Source organism: Pantherophis guttatus, chromosome 1 (genome assembly GCF_059756535.1).
Source record: "Pantherophis guttatus breed Tessera chromosome 1, ASM5975653v1, whole genome shotgun sequence".
Lineage (NCBI taxonomy): Eukaryota > Metazoa > Chordata > Lepidosauria > Squamata > Colubridae > Pantherophis > Pantherophis guttatus.
Genome location: NC_142063.1, coordinates 299,914,953 through 299,934,801, shown reverse-complemented (window position 1 = coordinate 299,934,801; position 19,849 = coordinate 299,914,953). Strand labels below are relative to the sequence as shown.

General features: G+C 38.0%; 1 protein-coding gene and 1 long non-coding RNA gene across 4 annotated transcripts in view; one reads left to right on the top strand and one right to left on the bottom strand.

Annotated features, from left to right (window-relative positions):
- Positions 1-18,248, bottom strand: part of LOC117671692 (uncharacterized) — a 30,098-nt gene extending 11,850 nt beyond the window's left edge. Inside the window, exons 1-2 of one of the 3 annotated variants that reach the window (XR_015731529.1) lie at positions 17,088-18,248; positions 16,821-16,992 (exon numbers count right to left, since the gene is read on the bottom strand). This is a non-coding gene — a long non-coding RNA (uncharacterized LOC117671692). Of the gene's footprint in view, positions 1-10,038; positions 10,386-16,820 lie in introns of those variants that run through there. The other 2 variants (XR_004592976.3, XR_015731528.1) reach the window with 2 other exon arrangements.
- ATF3 (activating transcription factor 3) overlaps positions 13,802-19,849 on the top strand; it is a 42,772-nt gene continuing 36,724 nt past the window's right edge. The window contains exon 1 of the mRNA XM_034427785.3: positions 13,802-14,003. The gene's annotated coding sequence lies outside the window, so the exon portion shown is untranslated. The remainder of the gene's footprint in view (positions 14,004-19,849) is intronic.

The window sequence follows — 19,849 nt, the reverse complement described above, 5'->3', positions numbered from 1 at the left end:
AAGACCAGGGAATGTTTTGAGTTAATGTCATCTGAATAGTGAGAGTCTAGGTCTTTATTTTCATGAAGTCAGAATAAATAGGATAATTTTCTGGGTCGGGAAGATTATTTATGAATGATCAGATGACTGGGTATATACACATACTTGACTGGTAATGGGCAGCTTCAAGGATTTTGGGCTTCCTTGTGATAGTGGTTTTTGATTTGAACTTGGAGTAAATATCTTTTCTAACAAAGAAAGCTATTCAACCAAAAATTGGCGTGCAAATGCCTTTGCATGGGAATCATATGGTACCTGGTGGAAATAGACATCTTCTTCGCTTCCTCTGTGTCCTATTAGCATGTATCAAATACTGGGGGAGGGGGTTGGGGGGGGGGAGAGAGCACATGTCCTCAAAACATCTAAAGGAAACAAAATCCATATACCACTGTCTCTTGAATTTTCTACCAGTTGGATGAAAGAGGATATATAATAATATGATTATGGAATAGTGCTTGGTCATGGGTTCATTTGGCCTAAAATCTATCCATTTAGCATTTCTAATCTCACAAATTCTTGGAAGGTTGTTTTAGGTCTACACAATGATTGTTGCTTAGTCTTGCCTACCTTATAGGGCTGTTGATGAATTGTAAAATGTAGATTGGCAACAATAGGTATCAGCACTTTAGAGTAATGTTACACAGGGATTTTCCTTGCATGAGGCCCTTAATCTGCTACATACTATTTGAGAAGTAAATCACACAAGACCTGCCGGGATCAGATGCAGGCTACTTCTAATATTCCTATACAATTACATGCCAAATAGCACAATTTCTTAAAAGCTGAGGCCGGAAGAATGCTTGGTTCTGTATCTGAGATGTTAAAACATTTTATCTCTTATCAACACACTCTATTAGTTTCTTCCAGGAGGATGAATTGTATCGATTAGTTCACATCACATTTGTGACTTGGCAGCAATATTAGATACCCGCCCATAAAACATCATCTCCTCATGAATCTTTCATTACCAGTGTGGTCTGACAAGCCAACGGTAATCATTCCATCCTTATTCTTGTGGATGATGCCACTGCAGAGGCTTCTCCTATTGGACCAGAGTGCTCCATCTGCTTACAATACAGATCCTGAGAGCCTTATCAAATTTCCCCCAGGTACAAGAAGCTTACAAAACAGTCATGTGCTACTTGTTTGGTGAGGACATTGCAGAAATAAACTGAAATCATTTCCAATTAAAACATATGACTTGCAGTACCAAGATGAAATACTGTCATCCTTGCTTACAGCATACTAACCCTTTTACGGAAAGGCTGGGCTCGCATAAATAAGGGGATTCTTAAAACTTCACTTTCCAGTTAATTCCTTTATAAATCTGTTACCGATTCTACATAATGAAGTAAAGAAACCTGGATAGCTGGATTGTAATGCAGCTGTATTGCTTTCCAATACTTGTTTTTCAAGCAGAATCATTTTCTAGACAGATGGATGGGCCTGCAGACGTTACTGAATTTTGAGCATTATTGCCTGTGATGGATGAGGTGGCTCCTGGGAATTGTAGTTCACAATGTTGGGAGATCACTGGTTCTCCTTCCTTGATTAAAAACTGAATTTAAAATAGAAGAGCTTTCTACCGCTTGGCCTTGATGAGTATATTGAGAAGGAAAGGGAAATATAATCATTAATTTTCTGAGCTCAGAATTCCAAAAACTGTCAGTCAACTAGTCAGATGCATTAATATGTCTTTAGTAACAGCAGTAGCAGCAGCTTGATGATAGAAAATAGTTGAAGATTTTCCCTAAATGGTATTATTTTCCAATGTATGTGAACTAAGATATGTAGGACCAAGTTAGGTAAGAACAAGGAAATTTGTCTTATACTGCAGTGAAATTATTTCCTTATCCGTTTTTTATCATTTCTCCACTACAACTTATGGCATCTTTTGGAATCACCCAACCACTGTGTTAAAATAACAATAACAAGGACAGGCCTTATATCACCTGAATAATGGCTGGGTAAAGCTATGAAGGCACTATAATTCTCTGAGACAAAAAAGAGCTTTGTCTGGCAGTTGCTGTCCAGAGTTTCTGGCAGTATTGCTTCCTATCCCTTGCTAATAGATCTTTTAACTTGAGATTCAAGAAACTGAAAATGGAATTTTCGGAATGCAAAGCATCCCCTTTTAGAAAAGAGAAGTCCAACATGATGTGCATGCATTTTGAATTCCTAGCTTTGGTGTTATTAGCACTGTGTTCTGAAGAACAAGTTGGTCAGAAACCTAATTTTATTATACTTCTTTGTTTACAACTTATTACACAGTCTTACCATGAGCAAACTTCTCTGGGTAATTTGTCAAACAACTGAAAGTTAATTAGTTATTATCCACTGACTCAAGATTGATCGATTAAGTTTGACAGTGGTGTCAAACTTAATTTCATTGAGGGCTGCATCGGGGTTGTGTTTGACCTCAGGGTGAGTGGGATGGGCGTGGCCAGCTCAATGTCCCTCATGTTGGGGGCACCTGTGGTGGCCCAAGTGCTTTGCCAGTGAAAATGGGCTCCCGAGCTCCATTTTTGGCTACGATGGCCTCCTGCAACCCTCTGCCAGCGAAAACAGAGCTCAGGAGGGCCGAACAGCCCCCCCCCAGCTCCATTTTCACTGCCAGAGGCACTGCAGGAAGGTCCTTTGTTGTTTCCAGGTCGGCCCCATGGGCCAGATCTAAACACCTTATCGGCCGTATTTGGCCCGCGGGCCTTGAGTTTGACACCCCTGGACTAGAGGGACAAGTTCCTGCAGTTTACTGGCAAGATTTTCGGAGGTGGCTTGCCATTGTCATCTTCTTGGAGCTGAGAAAAAACAATTGGCCCAAAGTCATTCAGTTGGCTACATGTCCAAGATACAACTCAGAGCCTGCCAATTTCTAGCCATGTGCATTAAACCACTACACCAAACTGTGTTGAGCCAACATTAAAAACTATAAATTACAATATGAATTAAAGGTAAAACAAGCACACAAAGTAAAGTCGTTAGGAAAAAAATAGAACAAAACTTGGAGGGTCAATAAGTACCAAAAATCCTGAAATGCTGGGAAAATAAAAAGTATTTCCTTGCCAACAACAACAACAATGAAAAAACCACTTAGATAACAGTGAAACGTCCTTGAAGAAATGTTTCACTTCTGGGGAAGGAAGAGTAAATTGAGAGAGCCAACAACAGCAGTGGAATGAACAGCTGACGAATAATTGCCTATTTGATAAACCCAGACTAGGAGAGGACTTGAGATTGCCCACAAGTATGCCATCCAGTTGTTTCTTATGAGGAATACGAGAACATTTTGATTGGGAGCCCCAAGAGTTTGTTATAAGATGGTCGGCTATATAAAAGATAAATAATATAAAATATAAAATATAAATATAATAATAAAATAAAATAAAGACAAAAGTTTCTGATTGGTTTAGAGCTCTAGTATATGAGGGAATAATCATCTTGCTCAAACTGTGACCAGCACCTTTGAAAGGACACTGGATTTGCATACGTCTTTTCTAATGTCTTTTGAAAATTGTTCGTTAACTCCTTTTTGGCTATTAGGAACCTCTGGATCAACAGCTTTTACAGCACCAAATTAGTTTCCTTCAATCCTTATTAAAAGGTAAGGTAAATTTAAGGGCTTAACTTTTTTTTTTTTGAATAAACAGCAAAAGGGTGATTAAAACTTTAATTTTTGAAAATTATAAATGAATTAAGGTCCCAGATAAATTTGAAATAAGATTTTGGAAATAATTATAAAGAATCCTTTCAATGGGAAAATGAATTGTTTTTAATTCTTTAAAAATGTAGTAAGATAAGAATTTAAACATTGGACACAAGAGGGAACTTGAAGGAGAATTAAAGGAGAACACTCAAATTCAACTTACAAAATGAATGAAGCGAAATGTTTCAATATGCTGGACATATTGAAGGATATTTTAAACAATGGCCTTAGTAGTTAATTTTAAGAGTGTCTGCCTCTATAGATAGACTGTGTTTAAAAGATGTTATGGAAGAGGAACTACCTTTACCTGACAAGATTGAGATTTTGAAAGTGGATTTTAAAATGACAGACTAAAAGAATGACATAGAAAAAGATGTCACATTGGACATACCCTCTCTCAAAACCTAGTGTTGTGTTAATAATTAAAAGGGATACACAAATAACAAACCAAGAGAATGATGTGAATAATTTTTCTATATCAGATTTAGATTTAGACAGGCGGCTTGTTAAAGCTTTGGGAGAAAAGACAAGGAAAAAATGAAAATAAATGAAGTTCTAGGATATTATTTGGAAGGGCTAAAGATTAAAATTGTTAAAAGAAAAGGAAGGAATATGAAGTTGATTTATTTGATCAAGGTTAAAATAGAGATGTTATTAACTCTGGTAACTTAATGGACTTTGATGACATCAGAACTGAAATAATGAGGTTTTATGGATTTATTTATAAATAAGAGATGAGATATGGGAAGAGACCATTTGTTGTATTTTAACAGAAGGTGATATGTTACTAAAATTGTTTATATTTGTGGTGGGGGGGAACACATTTCTTTACATATTTCTTGTTTTTATTATATTCTTATTTTTTTCCTACTCCGTTTTTTCTTTTTTGCAGTTTCTATTTTTCTTTTTAACCTTTTAAAGCTGGCATTAGTTTCTATTGTTTTAATTTTTATGTGTGTGTATATAAAAGAAATGTTTTTGTAAATGTGATACCATTACTGAAAAATGTCATTTTTTCTCTAGGCAGTCCATAGCAAAGTACTTTGTAAGATGATCTTAGGATCTGCATTGTAGTAATAATAATACATAAATTATGGCATATAAAACAGATTATTAAGTTAAATGAAATTATTATTTATATACCACCTGACTGCCAGCAGCTCTGGGTAGTTATTAAGATACCTTTTCAAATTACCCAACCCAAACCATTCCGAGTTTGAAAATGAAATAACCACAGGCAGTGCTTTTTACCTATCTATTGCCAAAAAGCAAAATTTCTGTCTCCTACAGAATTCCAAGTTCGTGATATTATGTTTTGATGCTCTTCAGTATTTATTGTCATCACTTCACACTTGATGTCATGTAGCTAAATACTTCCTTGTAGAGATCTACAACAGAAAGGCATTGCAAAAGGTTATCACTGAAACCTATGTTTTCATTTTCATCATTTATTAACACACCAGTAACTGGCATGCAAGTGGTGTGAGATAGAAGAACTGGTTTGGTTAGGAAGACAGAATGATGTGAAGCCAATTTTCACTTTCCACATCTCTATCTCCCAGACTAAATATATTTATCAAGCAAGATTTCCCTTGTAGCAATGAGCACAATGAAATGCAGCATGTTATGCCTGATGTGGCTTCTTTTCTTTCTATACCAAATTCTTGGAGGGTGTTAAATCCTGTTTATGGGCTGCTACTAGTGTATAAGTGAGTCCTGAAGAAGACAGGATCACATTACCAATCTATATTTGTGAAATATTTCCCCCTCTTATCTGAAACTTCAGACATTTTGCTGTTAGGTAGGAACAGCACCACAAGGTCATTAGGAAATAGAGGTGTTTCATAAGTAATCACGCATACCTTGTACTTATTAGTGAAATATCCTTGGTCTAAATTTTACTTTTCATGTGATGCAAGCAGTGCACAGCATTCCAAGGAGAATGAGGTCAGCAACTTTTGCAGACATCACATCTTTTACCTTTGGGCATGGGACTGATGTATGCAATACCCTTTAAGAAAGTGTATGTATATGCATAATTTTGTGACTAAATTGCTTGTGCAAGAGTTTCCTTCAATGGTAGTGTAAAAAAAAAAGCCAAAACCACCCCAAAACAAAAACCCAACTGCAGAATACTTTCAGTTTTTGAATCCTGTCCTGTGTGGCAGACTGATGCCACATAAAAAGCAGATTTCCCTAATGCCCAAAGACTTCCAGTTAGAATCACCATCCCCAGTTGAGAATACTGGTATTTGTTCTCTCTGCACCTAATACGCAAATCAGGACGCCAGCATCGGGAAATTTTTCTCTAAATTTTCAGTGGGCAAATTGCAGTTGACCAAGGGTCTGAGAAGCCCCCAAAGAACCAGAGTCAGAACTGAAGAAGCTTCTTGGATGAGAAGCGAAACGTCTTCAAGGAAAAGTGAAGTCCAGCTGTCTTTTGAAAAAAGCACCATTAGGGACAACCTTGGTCTGGAAAACTGAGAATCTAGAATAGAATAGAATAGAATAGAATAGAATAGAATAGAATAGAATAGAATAGAATGGAATGGAATGGAATGGAATGGAATGGAATGGAATGGAATGGAATGGAATGGAATAGCAGAATTGGAAGGGACCTCTAATCCAACCCCCTGCTTAGGCAGAAAACCCTACACCACTTCAGACAAATGGTTATCCAACATCTTCTTAAAAACTTCCAGTGTTGGAGCATTCACAACTTCTGGAGGCAAGTCGTTCCACTGATTAATTGTTCTAACTGTCAGGAAATTTCTCCTTAGTTCTAAGTTGCTTCTCTCCTTGATTAGTTTCCACCCATTGCTTCTTGTCCTACCCTCAGGTGCTTTGGAGAATAGCTTGACTCCTTCTTCTTTGTGGCAGCCCCTGAGATATTGGAACACTGCTATCATGTCTCCCCTAGTCCTTCTTTTCATTAACTCTCCATAGACACAGCCCCAAAGAATCACACCCTGCATTTTCCCCATCCCTTGCACTCTGCTCTGCTGCTCTCTCTGCCTTATTACCCCACCTCTTGGCTTCTGCCCATGCATCTCATTTCTCTTTCCCAATGCTGCTTTGCATAGAAGAGCATTGGTTCATTCTCTCCTGCTATTTGACTGCTTTTTAAATCTTTGTTAGTATTTGTACTGATTCCCACACTAAAGGGATTCACCTTTCATCTTACTTACTTTTTGTTTGTTTGCTGTCTTTTTAAAAAATGTTTTAATCTTGCCTTTATTATATTTATAAATAACTCAAGGCAGCCAATACAAGCAATACTCCTTCCACTTCCTATTTTCCCCACAACAACCCTGTGAGGTAAGTTGGGTTAAAAGAGAGTGTCTGGCGCAGTCACCCAGTCAGCTTTTTTTGCCTAAGGCAGGACTAGAACTCATGGTTCCTGGTTTCTAGGCTAGTGCCTTATTCACTAGACCAAACTGGCCCTCAACTAATTCTTATTTTCTTAGTGCTGAGAACCAGCCAGATAAAATCATCAGCTAAGTTTTCTGAACCATTTCATTCCCATCACAACCATTCTTGTCCCATCAAACAAGATGGCATTTGAGTGAACGATCACCCTTTCAATCAGGAAAGAACCATAACTAGAACTGCACCCGCAGCCTCTTTGCTGGCGCGAACGGCCTGCCACCACAGCCTCTTTGCCAGCAGGAGGCCCACCCCGTTTGGGCCTGGAAAGCCTCCTGCACAACCTGGAAGCCAAAACAGGGTGCAGTGGGGCCTCGCATGGCACCCCTGAGCCCTGTTTTGGCTTACAGGTTGGTGCAGAAGGCCTTCCAGGCCCATAATGGGGTGCAGGGGGCACACATGTGAACCCCGCAAATGCAATGTGAGCGCACCCATGCATGCGCCCAGGCGCACGTGTGTCCCCCACATGCGCACCACGCATGTGCGGCATAGACCCGAAGACCATCTGACTGGCGGAAGGCACGTGTACATGCGTGGTGGAGCTGGGCTGGGGCGATGGCTGGCGTGCCTGCAGAGAGGGCTCTGCGTGCCACCTGTGGCATGCGTACCATAGGTTCGCCATCACGGTTCTAGAACAATACATGGAAGAGCATGTGGCTCAGATAGTCTTCCCCATTTTCTCTAATCAATCTACGGACAAAATTATTCTAGGGGAAAATTTGGGGAAAACACCTCCTGCAGCAATTACCAATAACTCCTTGGACTTCTTCATAGTTTGCAAATCACAGTTCTAAGGAATTTGCTTCATATTTATTTAGCTTACATATTTACAAAGAGACAAAGCAGAGAAACAGACAAAAATATTCATGTGTGTTTTTAGCATAAATAAAATGTGTTTGTAGCTAACTGTTTCTAGTAAGTCCTTATAAATGATCCAATTTGGATGTTCTTCTTTATTATAGCTTTGATTGCTAATCACAGTATTAAAAGGAAGCAACACAGAAATAATTAAGTGCCAGTTTTGGACAAATGCTGAGTCATTGCTCTTTTTCACTATGTCACATAGAGTTCTTTGTGTTTCCCTAAGTACAAAAAGCAGGAACTTGAGTAGTCAACAGTCATGCTCAAGAGGCAGGCAATTAGATGATCTAAGCATCTCTCTTATCATATGGGTCACATGGATTTGTGGTCATGATTTGAGGGAAAGTTCTAAGTGTAGAAAACATTGTTTCTACCATCATTATGAGATGGGTACAAACATGAAAGCGTTTTGGAATATTTTTTTAAAAGTTGGTTGGAAACAGAGTAATGATGGCAAAAATGAGTAATTGTGGGATTTTGTCAGTTTAGCTAAGCAACACAATTAATACAATATTAAATTCATTTCAATTTTAAGACATAGTCTTTGTGATAGTCGTATAACTATTACAAGAGGAAACTTCACAAAAATAAAGCTTGCTGCTTTACTCCCTTCCTGCTGCCATCAGTACCCCCTAAAAGTCTCTATAGACTGATCCAAAGTGTTTTCTCCCATCTCAGTTGCATCTTCCCCAAAGAAGCCATGTATTTACTTATTTATTTATGAAATTTATTTGCCTATCTTGTATTCTGGGCAATTTACAGCATGTACTATCCAAAAGGTCATTGAGCACCTGGCTAGTGGCTCTACATGGTTGGAAGCCAGTGCAAGACACAAGCTTTCAGTTTAAAGTGTTATATTATCTCAATCTGTTCGATATATACATGTAATGTATGGCTGCTTTTGAAGAGCATCCAGAAATTTCTGTTGATGCAAAATGAAGTGGAGCGAGCAGTTATGTTCAGCACACAATGCATCTCTGCTCCATAGGCTACTTCCAGATTCAGTCCAAGGTGCTAATAAATAATCTATATTGGGGCAGGGCTATTTGAGGGAGTCTCTCTCCAGGTACTATCTACCCGGAAAGAGGATAGGCAAAGAGGTCTGGCAGAAAGAGTATGTTACAGATCCCGATCATTAAGAAATGTCATCTGATAAGATCCAGGCTCTAAAGATCTTTTCTGTCACAGCACCCACCTGAACATCACCCCCCCCCAAAAAAATCTTGGATCGGACACAGCTCTGTTTGCCTTTTGAAAGGCTCTAAAGACACAGTAATGTCAATGGGCCTGCAGATCTGGTTTTATTTATTTATTTATTTATTTATTTTTCAATTTATATACCGCCCTTCTCCCTAAGGACTCAGGGCGGTGCACAGCCAGAATTAAGAACATAAATACTCTGAGGGAGTGCACGGGTCGATGGGAGGTCGTCAGTAGCAGCAGGCGGTCTCGAAGATAGCTAGGCCCTATGCCATGGAGCGCTTTAAAGGTGATAACCAACACCTTGAAGCGCACCCGGAAGGCCACCAGGAGCCAGTGCAGCTCGCGCAGGAGCGGTGTTACATGGGAACGCCATGCTGCTCCCATCACTACCCGCGCTGCTGCATTCTGGACCAGCTGGTTATGGTTTGGAATCTGTTAGATCATTATACTGATTGAACCATGACTTGTATATGCCTGCTTTTTATGTTGTTTTTGGTTTTAATTAGGTTTTTCATTTGGTTTTAGGGGTTATTGTATTTGTACTGTTTATTGTATTGTACCTTGTTTATTGGTTGTGTTTTTTAGATGTTTTTAAATGTGTGAGCTGCCCTAGTCATATATTTGAGATGGGCAAATATACAAATCAAATGAATAAACAAATGATTAAACAAACCAGGATTTGATATGTAGTATGACCAAAGTGAACATCTCAACTGAAACTTAGATTCCCAATCAAGATGATAACTACCTTAAATCTGGCCTTCAGGTGAAGTTCTCATGAATGAAAAAGGCCACATCTCAGTCAATATATTTCAACTACTTTATTGATAATATTACTTTGGTAATATTACTTTGTTTTAATTGCCACTTTTCACCATATAATTACTCCTTCTTCTTAAAAGGCTATATTCTCTTTCAGCTAGTGCAAACTCCATTCTGTATTCTCAAAATGATAGGGTTCCTTCTTACTATTATCCTTTTCTTACTGACAGGTTTGAGAAGGAAGGAAACAGACCTTTCCAATCTAAGCTCTAGCAAAGCTAGTAGTCAAGCAAAAAATCTTGTCAATCTTGCAAGTGCGTATGCCAATCACTGTTGAAATTTATAATAGCATTAAGAAGTCTATTGACTCTCTGTGCATATACCTATAATTCTGAAAAAAGAGAAAGAAAAAGGTTTTCTTTGTTTAGAGTATACATTGGTACATTTTTTCAAATGTAAAAAGCCTACCCACCCACAAAATATACAGGAATCTGGAATGCATTTATCACATCAGCTTTCTTTACTGCCATTATTATAAAAACCTATAACAAGTTTAAAAACAGCTAACTTTCTTCTGCAGTACATGGGAACAAGTAGTAAGTGAAATTTGTTACATATCACTGACCAACTTCGAGTGCTTTTAGCTTCTTTCACTGAAGAATTCTAGAGAAAATGACTCACTTATGGACTAGTGTCAAATTCAGATTGTGATATTACTGTACATTCTTCTCCATAAAGTCTACAGGGTGTTCCTGCTTTGAGCTTCACCTCCAGCAGGCTGGAGATTTTGCAACCTTGATGGAAGTAATTTTAGCTTAAACTCACTACTACAGGGTTCTGAAAAATTGTTAAGGCATCTAATCCATAATTCATTTAATGTTACAATTTGGCTGTGTTCTCTCTCTTGCCCTCATATATGACATCAATCTGTATTTCATAATAAAGATAAATGCCTGAAAATGAGAAAAAATAATGACATTATCCAACCTTTGGCTGCCTCCCCAAGTTCCAGTTATCTTCTACTGTTATGCCTAATATAACATACTCAGCCCCAAAGTCTGATATGTTATAGTTGCTGGGATCTGATCATTTGTGGCCCCACAAGACATGCAGAGTGACTCTCTTAGTGTCTCACATTATTCTTTCTAATATTACACTACCAGCTTGCTTTCTGCAATGATTCTCAGGCTGAAGAGCATCTTTTGCTACCTGTGGAGTTAAGGTGGTCTCTACTCTCAGATTGTCTGGAGTGGAAAAGAACTCATTTGCAAATTCTAAGTCAATATTCCAGTTTAACTCCTGATAGCTGAACATGTAGAAATCCAGCCACCAGATTTTGGAAATTAAGAAATGAGTAGGTCACGTGAAAAGACCCAGAGACTGCTTTTGCTCAGTTCTGGTTTTTGCTACCAAATTGAAAAATAAAACTAAATTTAGAAGAATCACGGGTACTCCATCTGTTTATTCTATTTATATAACCAGGAACAGGAAGAGGATAATTATATTAACAGGAACTTGTTGTCCAGTCTTAGAAATGTGGAAAAAAATGCTTGTTCCATGGTGATATAAAAAATAGTGGTTATAGTCACACAACATGCTAAGCTATGATTTGATTAATGATGACTTATTGATTTAAAGTATTGATTTATTTAAGAAATTTATAGAGCTACCCATGTCAGAGAAGTGACTCTAAACAGTGTACAAAGATTAAAACATCCCAGAAATTAAAACAATGATTGAATGAATACAAATTGCTAAAATAGCACAATATTCCAAACTATAAAACAGTGGATTACAAGCTATACCTGCTAGGATTCAGACAACATCCTAAGACAAAATCCAAAACAACTATGTTGTGGTGTGTGTATATTGAATGAAATTGTCAGTCTACAAATTTCAGATACATCTATTCACATGTACACATGGCAAAGGAATTAACTCAAAGAACTAGTGAACTGTTAATATGAAAAATTGAGACGATTAGAGGTTTTGAATGTGAGACAGAGCATTTTGGTTATTTCAAGAATGAATTTGGGGTGGGTGGGAAATGGACAGGAAAGAAAAGGCAAAACAAACTAGAGTGATAGTAGAATGACTGCAGAAGAAGAAAATATCCTGCATATAGACCATTTAAAATTTGAGAGGGATAAATAGTAAATGGGCATCAATAAAGATAATGTGAAAGATACAACAATTATATTAATGGTTTGAACTTTTGAAAAGGATGAGAAAGGATGTTTTGTATAGTAGCAAAATCAAGAACCAGATTAAAAAATGAGAATGAGATAAAGTATAATGTGTATACAAAGAGAAAGGTAAGTTAGACAGAAAGCTGAAGGAATAGTTAACTAGAAGAGGCAAAGAAAATGCAGTGATTTTGATGGAAATTAAAGAAATGTTTTGTAAGTGGGCAAAGAGGGTAAAACCAGGCATTTCCATCACAGTGAATGGAATTAAAAATAAAAATAATGGAATTAATTGGGACAATTATAAAGTAAGAGATCTACAATGATACCTTAAGTTGAGTTGAATTTAAACAAATAAATTTAAGTTATATAAGAAATTGCTACTATGAATGTTAAAAATAGTCAGGCTGCAGATGTAGAAAATGGTTAGAGAAATGTTAAAATATGGATGGTGTTGCTTACTGAGTAGTATGTGACTTTTTTAATGTGTGTTGGGACTACATCTATGCTTGATGGTTGGAAGCATGTCATAATTATTTCCCCATAAAAAGAAACACAGTCAAAGTGAGTGGTGGGGATGTAATTTATAAAAAATACCTACAAAATATTTGGCAAAATTCTAATCAAAAAAATATGAGAAACGACAATAAGCAACATTTAAGAAATTCACTGTAGTTTCTTCTCAGGCAAAGAATGTGCCTCAAAAAGGTTTTTACTCTTTAGAAAGTCACACAGATATGTATGATTGCAAGAAAGGAAAGTTTATTAAATTATTTAATAATTTAAACATATGATAAAGTAAGTAGACTTGAATTCTGGAATGTTTTCCATGAATATGCAGTTGATGATTGTTTCTACTCTACTTAATTATACTGAAGTGAGAGTTTGATATGTCAGGGAAATCTAAAAATAAATTCAACACATTTAAGAAATGCATGCAGTAAAACAAAAATAATAAGATTTAGAATGAATGGATGCTGAATATAAATTAAATACAAAAATGAGTGATCAGTATGAAAGAAAACTGACTAGTCATATAGACACAACAAATGAGAATCAAGTTGCAAAACACATATGCAAAGAAGATTGAATAAACTGATACAAAGGTAAGACTAAGACAATGATGCTTGATGAAGTTAATGAACATGAACTTTAAAAGACAGAAGGGAAAAGTTTTAAAAACCAAAAGTTAATGTTTTAACAGCTATGTGGACATGTGAAAACAAAATAATTTGAAAAAACAGAACAGTATGACAAAGCAATTTAAATGACAACAGCATAAAGTAATTTTCCTTATGTACTTGTGTAAGACTTTCACAGCTGGTGTCAAGCAAGCAGTGATGAGTTTTCATTCTAAATATCCATGGTCTAGTTTTCTAGTGTTCTGATGTTTCACTGACAATTGTAGCATCTTCAGAGGCAGAGTGAGCTACATTGTAGTGTATTTCTTGGCCCTTCTATTTGAACTTGGCAAGCTGCTCTCTGACTGGACCATATCACAGGAGCCCAAGAAAACTGATTCTAGGTCAGGCAAATATTGTAAAATTGGGCACAACTCAACTAACAATTGCATCACTTAGCAACAGAAATTCCAGTCTCAATTGTGTGATCATAAGTCAAAGACTACCTGCAACTAAGACATACTGTATTGAAAACCAACAAACATGAGTCATTATTTATATAAAAGTTCCATCATCCTCCCAGAAGTGAAGCATCATCAAAACTCCTACTGACTGTTCCAGAGTAATCTAGGACACTGCAAGATTATCAGATGACTTCAGACACCTTGTTAATGCTCTATAAACTAATGCTAGTAAGATCAGGTGAGTAATAAAACTAACAGCAATAAATACACTGTGCACGCAAGGCAAACCACTTCTAATAGGAAAATGTTTCTCCCCTATATTGAGAAAGTTATAGATCATATTGGAAAATTATTAGAGAAATACCTATATAAAGCAGACATAACCTAAAAGCATTCTACAAGCCAACCAATCATCATTAGCACATCATCTGATCACTCAAGGATGGCAGATCATTAGGGGTTTACCATCCCTTGTAGTTGTGTAGAAGTGTATATTGGAACCACAAGTCTATTGTGGTATAGAGTATATTTGGCTTAAAGAATATGAAAGGCATTGCTATAATCAATGTCAAAGAACATATTTGACCCACCATCTAATTCAAAGACACACAAGTATTGGCCACCCTGTCAAGCTACCATATACCACTACACAGACATACTATCGAGATCCATAAACATTCCAATAACTTCAACAAGAAGGAGGAGAATTTGGAAATCAATAAAACATGGGTCCTAGCCTTATGCCACAACAAGACTTAACAGCCTTAGCTAATCACAACAAAAAGAATGAGTAGTAGTCTGACTCAAAAACTGGCTAAGGAGGAACAGATTTTATTGGATTTCTCCAAAATTGATCAATTGTCATAAGTCTGGATTGATTGATTGCAGGCCACCAAGTTATTGTCAATTCTTAGCACCAGCACAGATAGATTTTCTTCATGCCAATCTGTCCATCCTTTGGTCCTTCAGCTCTTCCAACAGTGCACTCATTGCTATTGCAACTGCATGTATCCATCTTCCTACTGATCACCCTCTGTTCTTTCCTTCCCAGCATTAGAGCTTTTACAGAGAGCTAGGGCTTTGCATAATGGGTTTAAAGTAGGATAAGTAGAGTCTGGTCATTTGTGTCCAGTAAGACTTCTACACTGATTCGTTTGGTGATCCATTTGTTTGGGGTTTTTGCCAATCCATTGTATTCTCAGAAATCTCCATACCAAAATTCAAAAGTTATTTGTGTATATATTCTATCATTCATATACCAATCGGCAGCCACATTCAAGGAGAGGCAAATCAGGAACCAATTCTTTTGGAAGTTCTTCAAAATAGAACAATCAGAAATCTATATAGATGAGAAATCAGCTTTCTTGGAATTCCGTCATATAGGCCAAACAGAGCATCTTGCCAGTTATAAATACAAGAACTTAGTCCATTACCAGTGAAGTACACTGCAAAGTAGCTCACTCTGCCCCTGAAGATGCCACCAAGAGATCCAAAAACATAGCTATTCAGTCTGAAAGTTCATAACTGATTTTCTTTTCTTCTTATTCTAAACTGTTATTATTTTTGAGCTGGCATTTATTACTCCTTTTCATAATACAAACATAAGCTTTCCCTTTGAACAAATCAGATGATCAGATGATGCTTGTGACTGTACTATCTCCAGTTAAAATATCAATTCATACTAAAATCTATTCATAAAATTAAAGGTTGCAATTTACAACCACCCCCTTGAAAAAAAAATGCAGTAGCCACTGCATTTTAGATAGGTTAAAAGAAATCATAATATACCGGTAACCTCACACTAAAGTAAACAGAAGCTTCATTTCACAAGGCTTCTAGAAATTTAAATAGTTTGCTAGATTGCCAGGTAATTCCATTGCACCATGATCCTTCATAGTAGCTTCATTACTTCAGAACTGTTACAAAAATAAAATTGCAGCACTCAAGGATTACTACACCCAGAACTGTAAAAGACCTTTGAGTACCTGCTCCTCTCTTAACCACTCCATTTATGATCAACAGGAGGGCAAAAACCCTCAACTTACAACAACTGAGCCCAAAATTTCTGTTGTTAAGTGAGACATTTGTTGAGTTTTGCCCCATTTTACGACCTTTCTTGCCACAACTGTTAAGTGAATCACTGCAGTTGATAAATTAGTAATCCGGTTGTTCAATGAATCTGGCTTCCCCATTGACTTTGCTTGTCAAAAGATTGCAAAAGGTGATCGCATGCTCGTGGGACACAGCAATGGTCATAAATATGAACTAGTTGCCAAGCATCTGAATTTTGATTGCAAGACTGTGGAAAGGTCGTAAATGTGAAAAATGGTCCTAACTCACTTTTTTCAGTGCCATTGTAACTTTGAGTGGTGACTAAATGAATTGTGGTAAATCAGACTACCTGTACTCAAACATTAATTGTATACGAATAAATTTACACTGAAAAGGAAACAACTATAAGCCTCTGCTTGGATCCTTGGGTAGGATATATATCATGGGATCCTAGAAACAGAGTTTCTCAAACTTGGCAACTTTAAGATGTGTGGACTTCTTAGAATCCTCCATTCAGTTCTGGGGAGTTGGTAAGTTTGAGAAACATGACTTCGGCTACCCTTAGACAGGGGTCCCCAAACTTGGCAGCTTTAAGACTTGTGGACTTCAACTCCCAGAATTCTCCAGCCAGCTCTGCTGGCTGGAGAATTCTGGGTGTTGAAGTCCACAAGTCTTAAAGCTGCTAATTTTGAAGACCTCAGGAGGTGAGCAACCTATGCTGGAAAACGGTACAGCTGCCGTTAAATCACCTCCGCCTCAACCATGTCGTTTTTCAGAGCACCAAAAAATCCGGACGACCTCTTCTTATACGTCTAGAGACTCCGCCGATTCGGGGATCCATTTGCTGCCGCCTAACGGTCATCCGGGTTCTCGCACCGCACGTTTGATGGCTCCAGGTTCAAAAAGACATCCCAAAAGATTGGGGGGGGGGCGGGGGAGCGGGGGGGGAGTGCAGCCAAGCCAATCGTGGGGCGAGGCCGAAACCCGGTCACCGCCCACCTACCGTTTGCCTGACGTCATTCTTCAGCCTTTTCGGAGGCTATAAATAGGCAGAGGTAATGCGCCTTCCTTTGGAGTGGGGCTTCCGCGCGACCACTGATGAGTCACTCCTCAAGAAGGAGAAACAGGCCGTAGCCCCGCCCCTTCTGAGTCACCACTCTGCAGCGATCTGCTCGCTGTGAACCGAAGATGGAAAAAGCCGATAAGGGCAGGGAGGGAGGTGTGTGACTTTCCCCGCTGCCTGCATTGAAGCTGCCCGGCCCCGACCGACCTTCTCGAAGGCTCTTGTTCCACGACGTTATTCATGGTTTCACGTCGGTAGCCCACTCGCTACAATCAAGGCTGGAAAGGGACGATACCCATCGGCTTCCCGGTTTGCCAGTGACGTGTCTTGTGGGGCCGGAGGAAGCCTGGGAAGTTGATTGGAGTAGGCGAAGCCTTAAAGAGGCAGCAGATGAGACCCCCCCCAGTGGAAAAAGACACGGCTGTGGAAAAATCTTAATAGATGGTGGCTGCAAAGTTTTTAATTTGTTCAATAAACGGTAGTTAAGCAAAAATCTCCAAAAACGTGTCACAAACCCTGCCATACCCTAATCATTTACCCAAATGTTTGTATTCTTTGCAGTAGGAAAACAAAAACCAAAATCATTGTTACTCCCATTGATCAGTTATTGGTGAAAGTATACAGGGCTTCTGTTCTAAAGTTAGTCCCTTAGTCCTTCATTACCTACACTTCTGAATGGTCTGGCCATGAAAAAAAGTCTAAACCTGTTTACTTATACAAGCAAGTCCTCTGTTTCTTTCAGGCGGATTCTAGATAGTGTAGGAAGTTAGCACCAGCCCCTTTCCTAGAAGAATGAAATATTTTAGGAAATATTAAAAAGGCAGAATATTATGTTTCCCTGGATGAGAAATGGAGAAACATGTTTTAAAGACGAAGCAGCTCCCACCTTATTGCCCCCCCCTTTGTCAATGGACCATCATCTGCAACACAATAGGACCCATCTAGCAACAGAAACTAACACAATAGGACCCATCTAGCAACAGAAACTCACCACATGGCACCTGGGAAGATTACATCAGCCAGCAAGGCTAGCTAAGATCCCCACCCCCTGGGAATCTTGACAACCAATCAGGATACTCTTTCTGAGCCCCAGGAAGTTCAAAGCCAGAGAGAGCATAAAACCCAGGGACTCGCTGCATCTCGCCCTTTTTCTGTTCAGGAACTCAAACCTTGTGATCCTGTCCACCATTAAACCATCTTTCCAAGCAGTCTCCATGTTTCCAGTGTCTTTTTTCCCCACTTGGAACTGAACCCAGAAGGATAATTCTTCTAACAATAGTAAGCATAGGATTGTAGTTTGAAAGGTAAACTAGTTCTCCCAAATCTGGGGAAACGTGTTGGAAGATGTATTGGAATACAACTGTTCATCACTATATTTTGAATTGGTGAGAGAGGCCAATGTTTTTCAATCCTGGCAACTTTCAGGTAAGTGCGCTTCAACTTCAGAATGCCCGAGCCAGAAATGTTAGTAGTTGAAGTCCACATATCTTAAAGTTGCCAAGGTTGAAGAACACCGATATAGGCAGATTTGGAATTTTGAAGGTAATGAAGCAATATAACATTGCTGCCATCTTTGCACATACACAGAGTTATCCTGCTGGGCTGTTCCGAGTAGAAAATTTTTTTATAACAGTAACTGTGGAAACTCAAGAAGACATCTCAGTGGCTCACTGGTTTATATTTGCCAGATTTTGTGTTTATCTTCCTCTAACTTAAAGTCCATAACTGTAATTATATTCCTTTAATGTAAATTTGTTGGGCTAGTATAGACATATTTCATTTATGCAGTCTGAATATGCATATTTTTTCTGAAATAATGTAATCTATGATATACCTAATTGGTCCTTGGCTTTTCTGGCTGATTTAGACAACCAGGAAGTATGTTCAAGTAGATACAGAGATGGTAAACACACCTTTGGAAGGACAAAGGAATTACACTGGTGTTTGTCAATCTGAAGAAACAGCTAGCTGGGGAATTCTGGGAATTTAAGTTCACACATGTTGAAGTTGCTGAGATTGAGAAACACCTGAATTACACAATTGGATTTTTAAAATGTCATTGTGAACTATTTGTTGGTGAAGCCTCTTGGACTGCTTTGTGTTTTCAATTTGTTATCTTTGGGCAAGATACTTGAACTTGCTATAGTTTAATTTTAGAGGTTTATGAATTAAATGAATTATCTAGCCCAGTTTAATCTGGTTTAAGGCAGGTTTTTGGATAAAATCTAGCAGATCATTTATACTGCCAATTAGATAAAGAGAATTCATATCTGTTGGTTTTGTTGAACTTCTCAGTTGTATTTGCTGTCCTCACAGGATTTTTGCTTGGTGGAAGAGAGCTTTGGTGACATGTTTAGTCCTATAATTCTTTACCTATAATGACCCTCAGGGTTTGAGCCCATTTTCCATTTTTTTAATATTAATATTTTAATACCAAACAACAAACATTGTATTGACGAAACCGTTAAAGCCAATCTCTTTAACATGTTCTTCGGCTCAATCTTTGTAAATAGCAACAACACTTACGCAATATTTCCCAGTCGTACTACAGACAATTACAATGATTACGGTGATCTTATACATATTGATTTTACAGAAGACAATGTTGAAAAGACACTATGCAATCTAAAACCATCTCTATCTATTGGACCTGATGGACTATGTGCATACTTCTTAAAAAAGCTTTCCACTGCAATTGCAGAACCTCTAAGCATAATTTTTGAAAAAATCTTTCAGTACCAGCACCTTGCCCTACCAATGATCACAAGCCAAGGTCATCCCTATCTTCAAAAAGGGAGACCCTAGCTTAATTGAAAATTACAGACCAATCTCTTTATGTTGCATCACCTGCAAAGTCATAGAATCAATCATTAACCAATCTATTACCCTCCACCTAGAGACAAACAACCTACTTTCTAACAATTTGGTTCCAGAAAAAAATTATCCTGTAATCTACAACTACTACATTG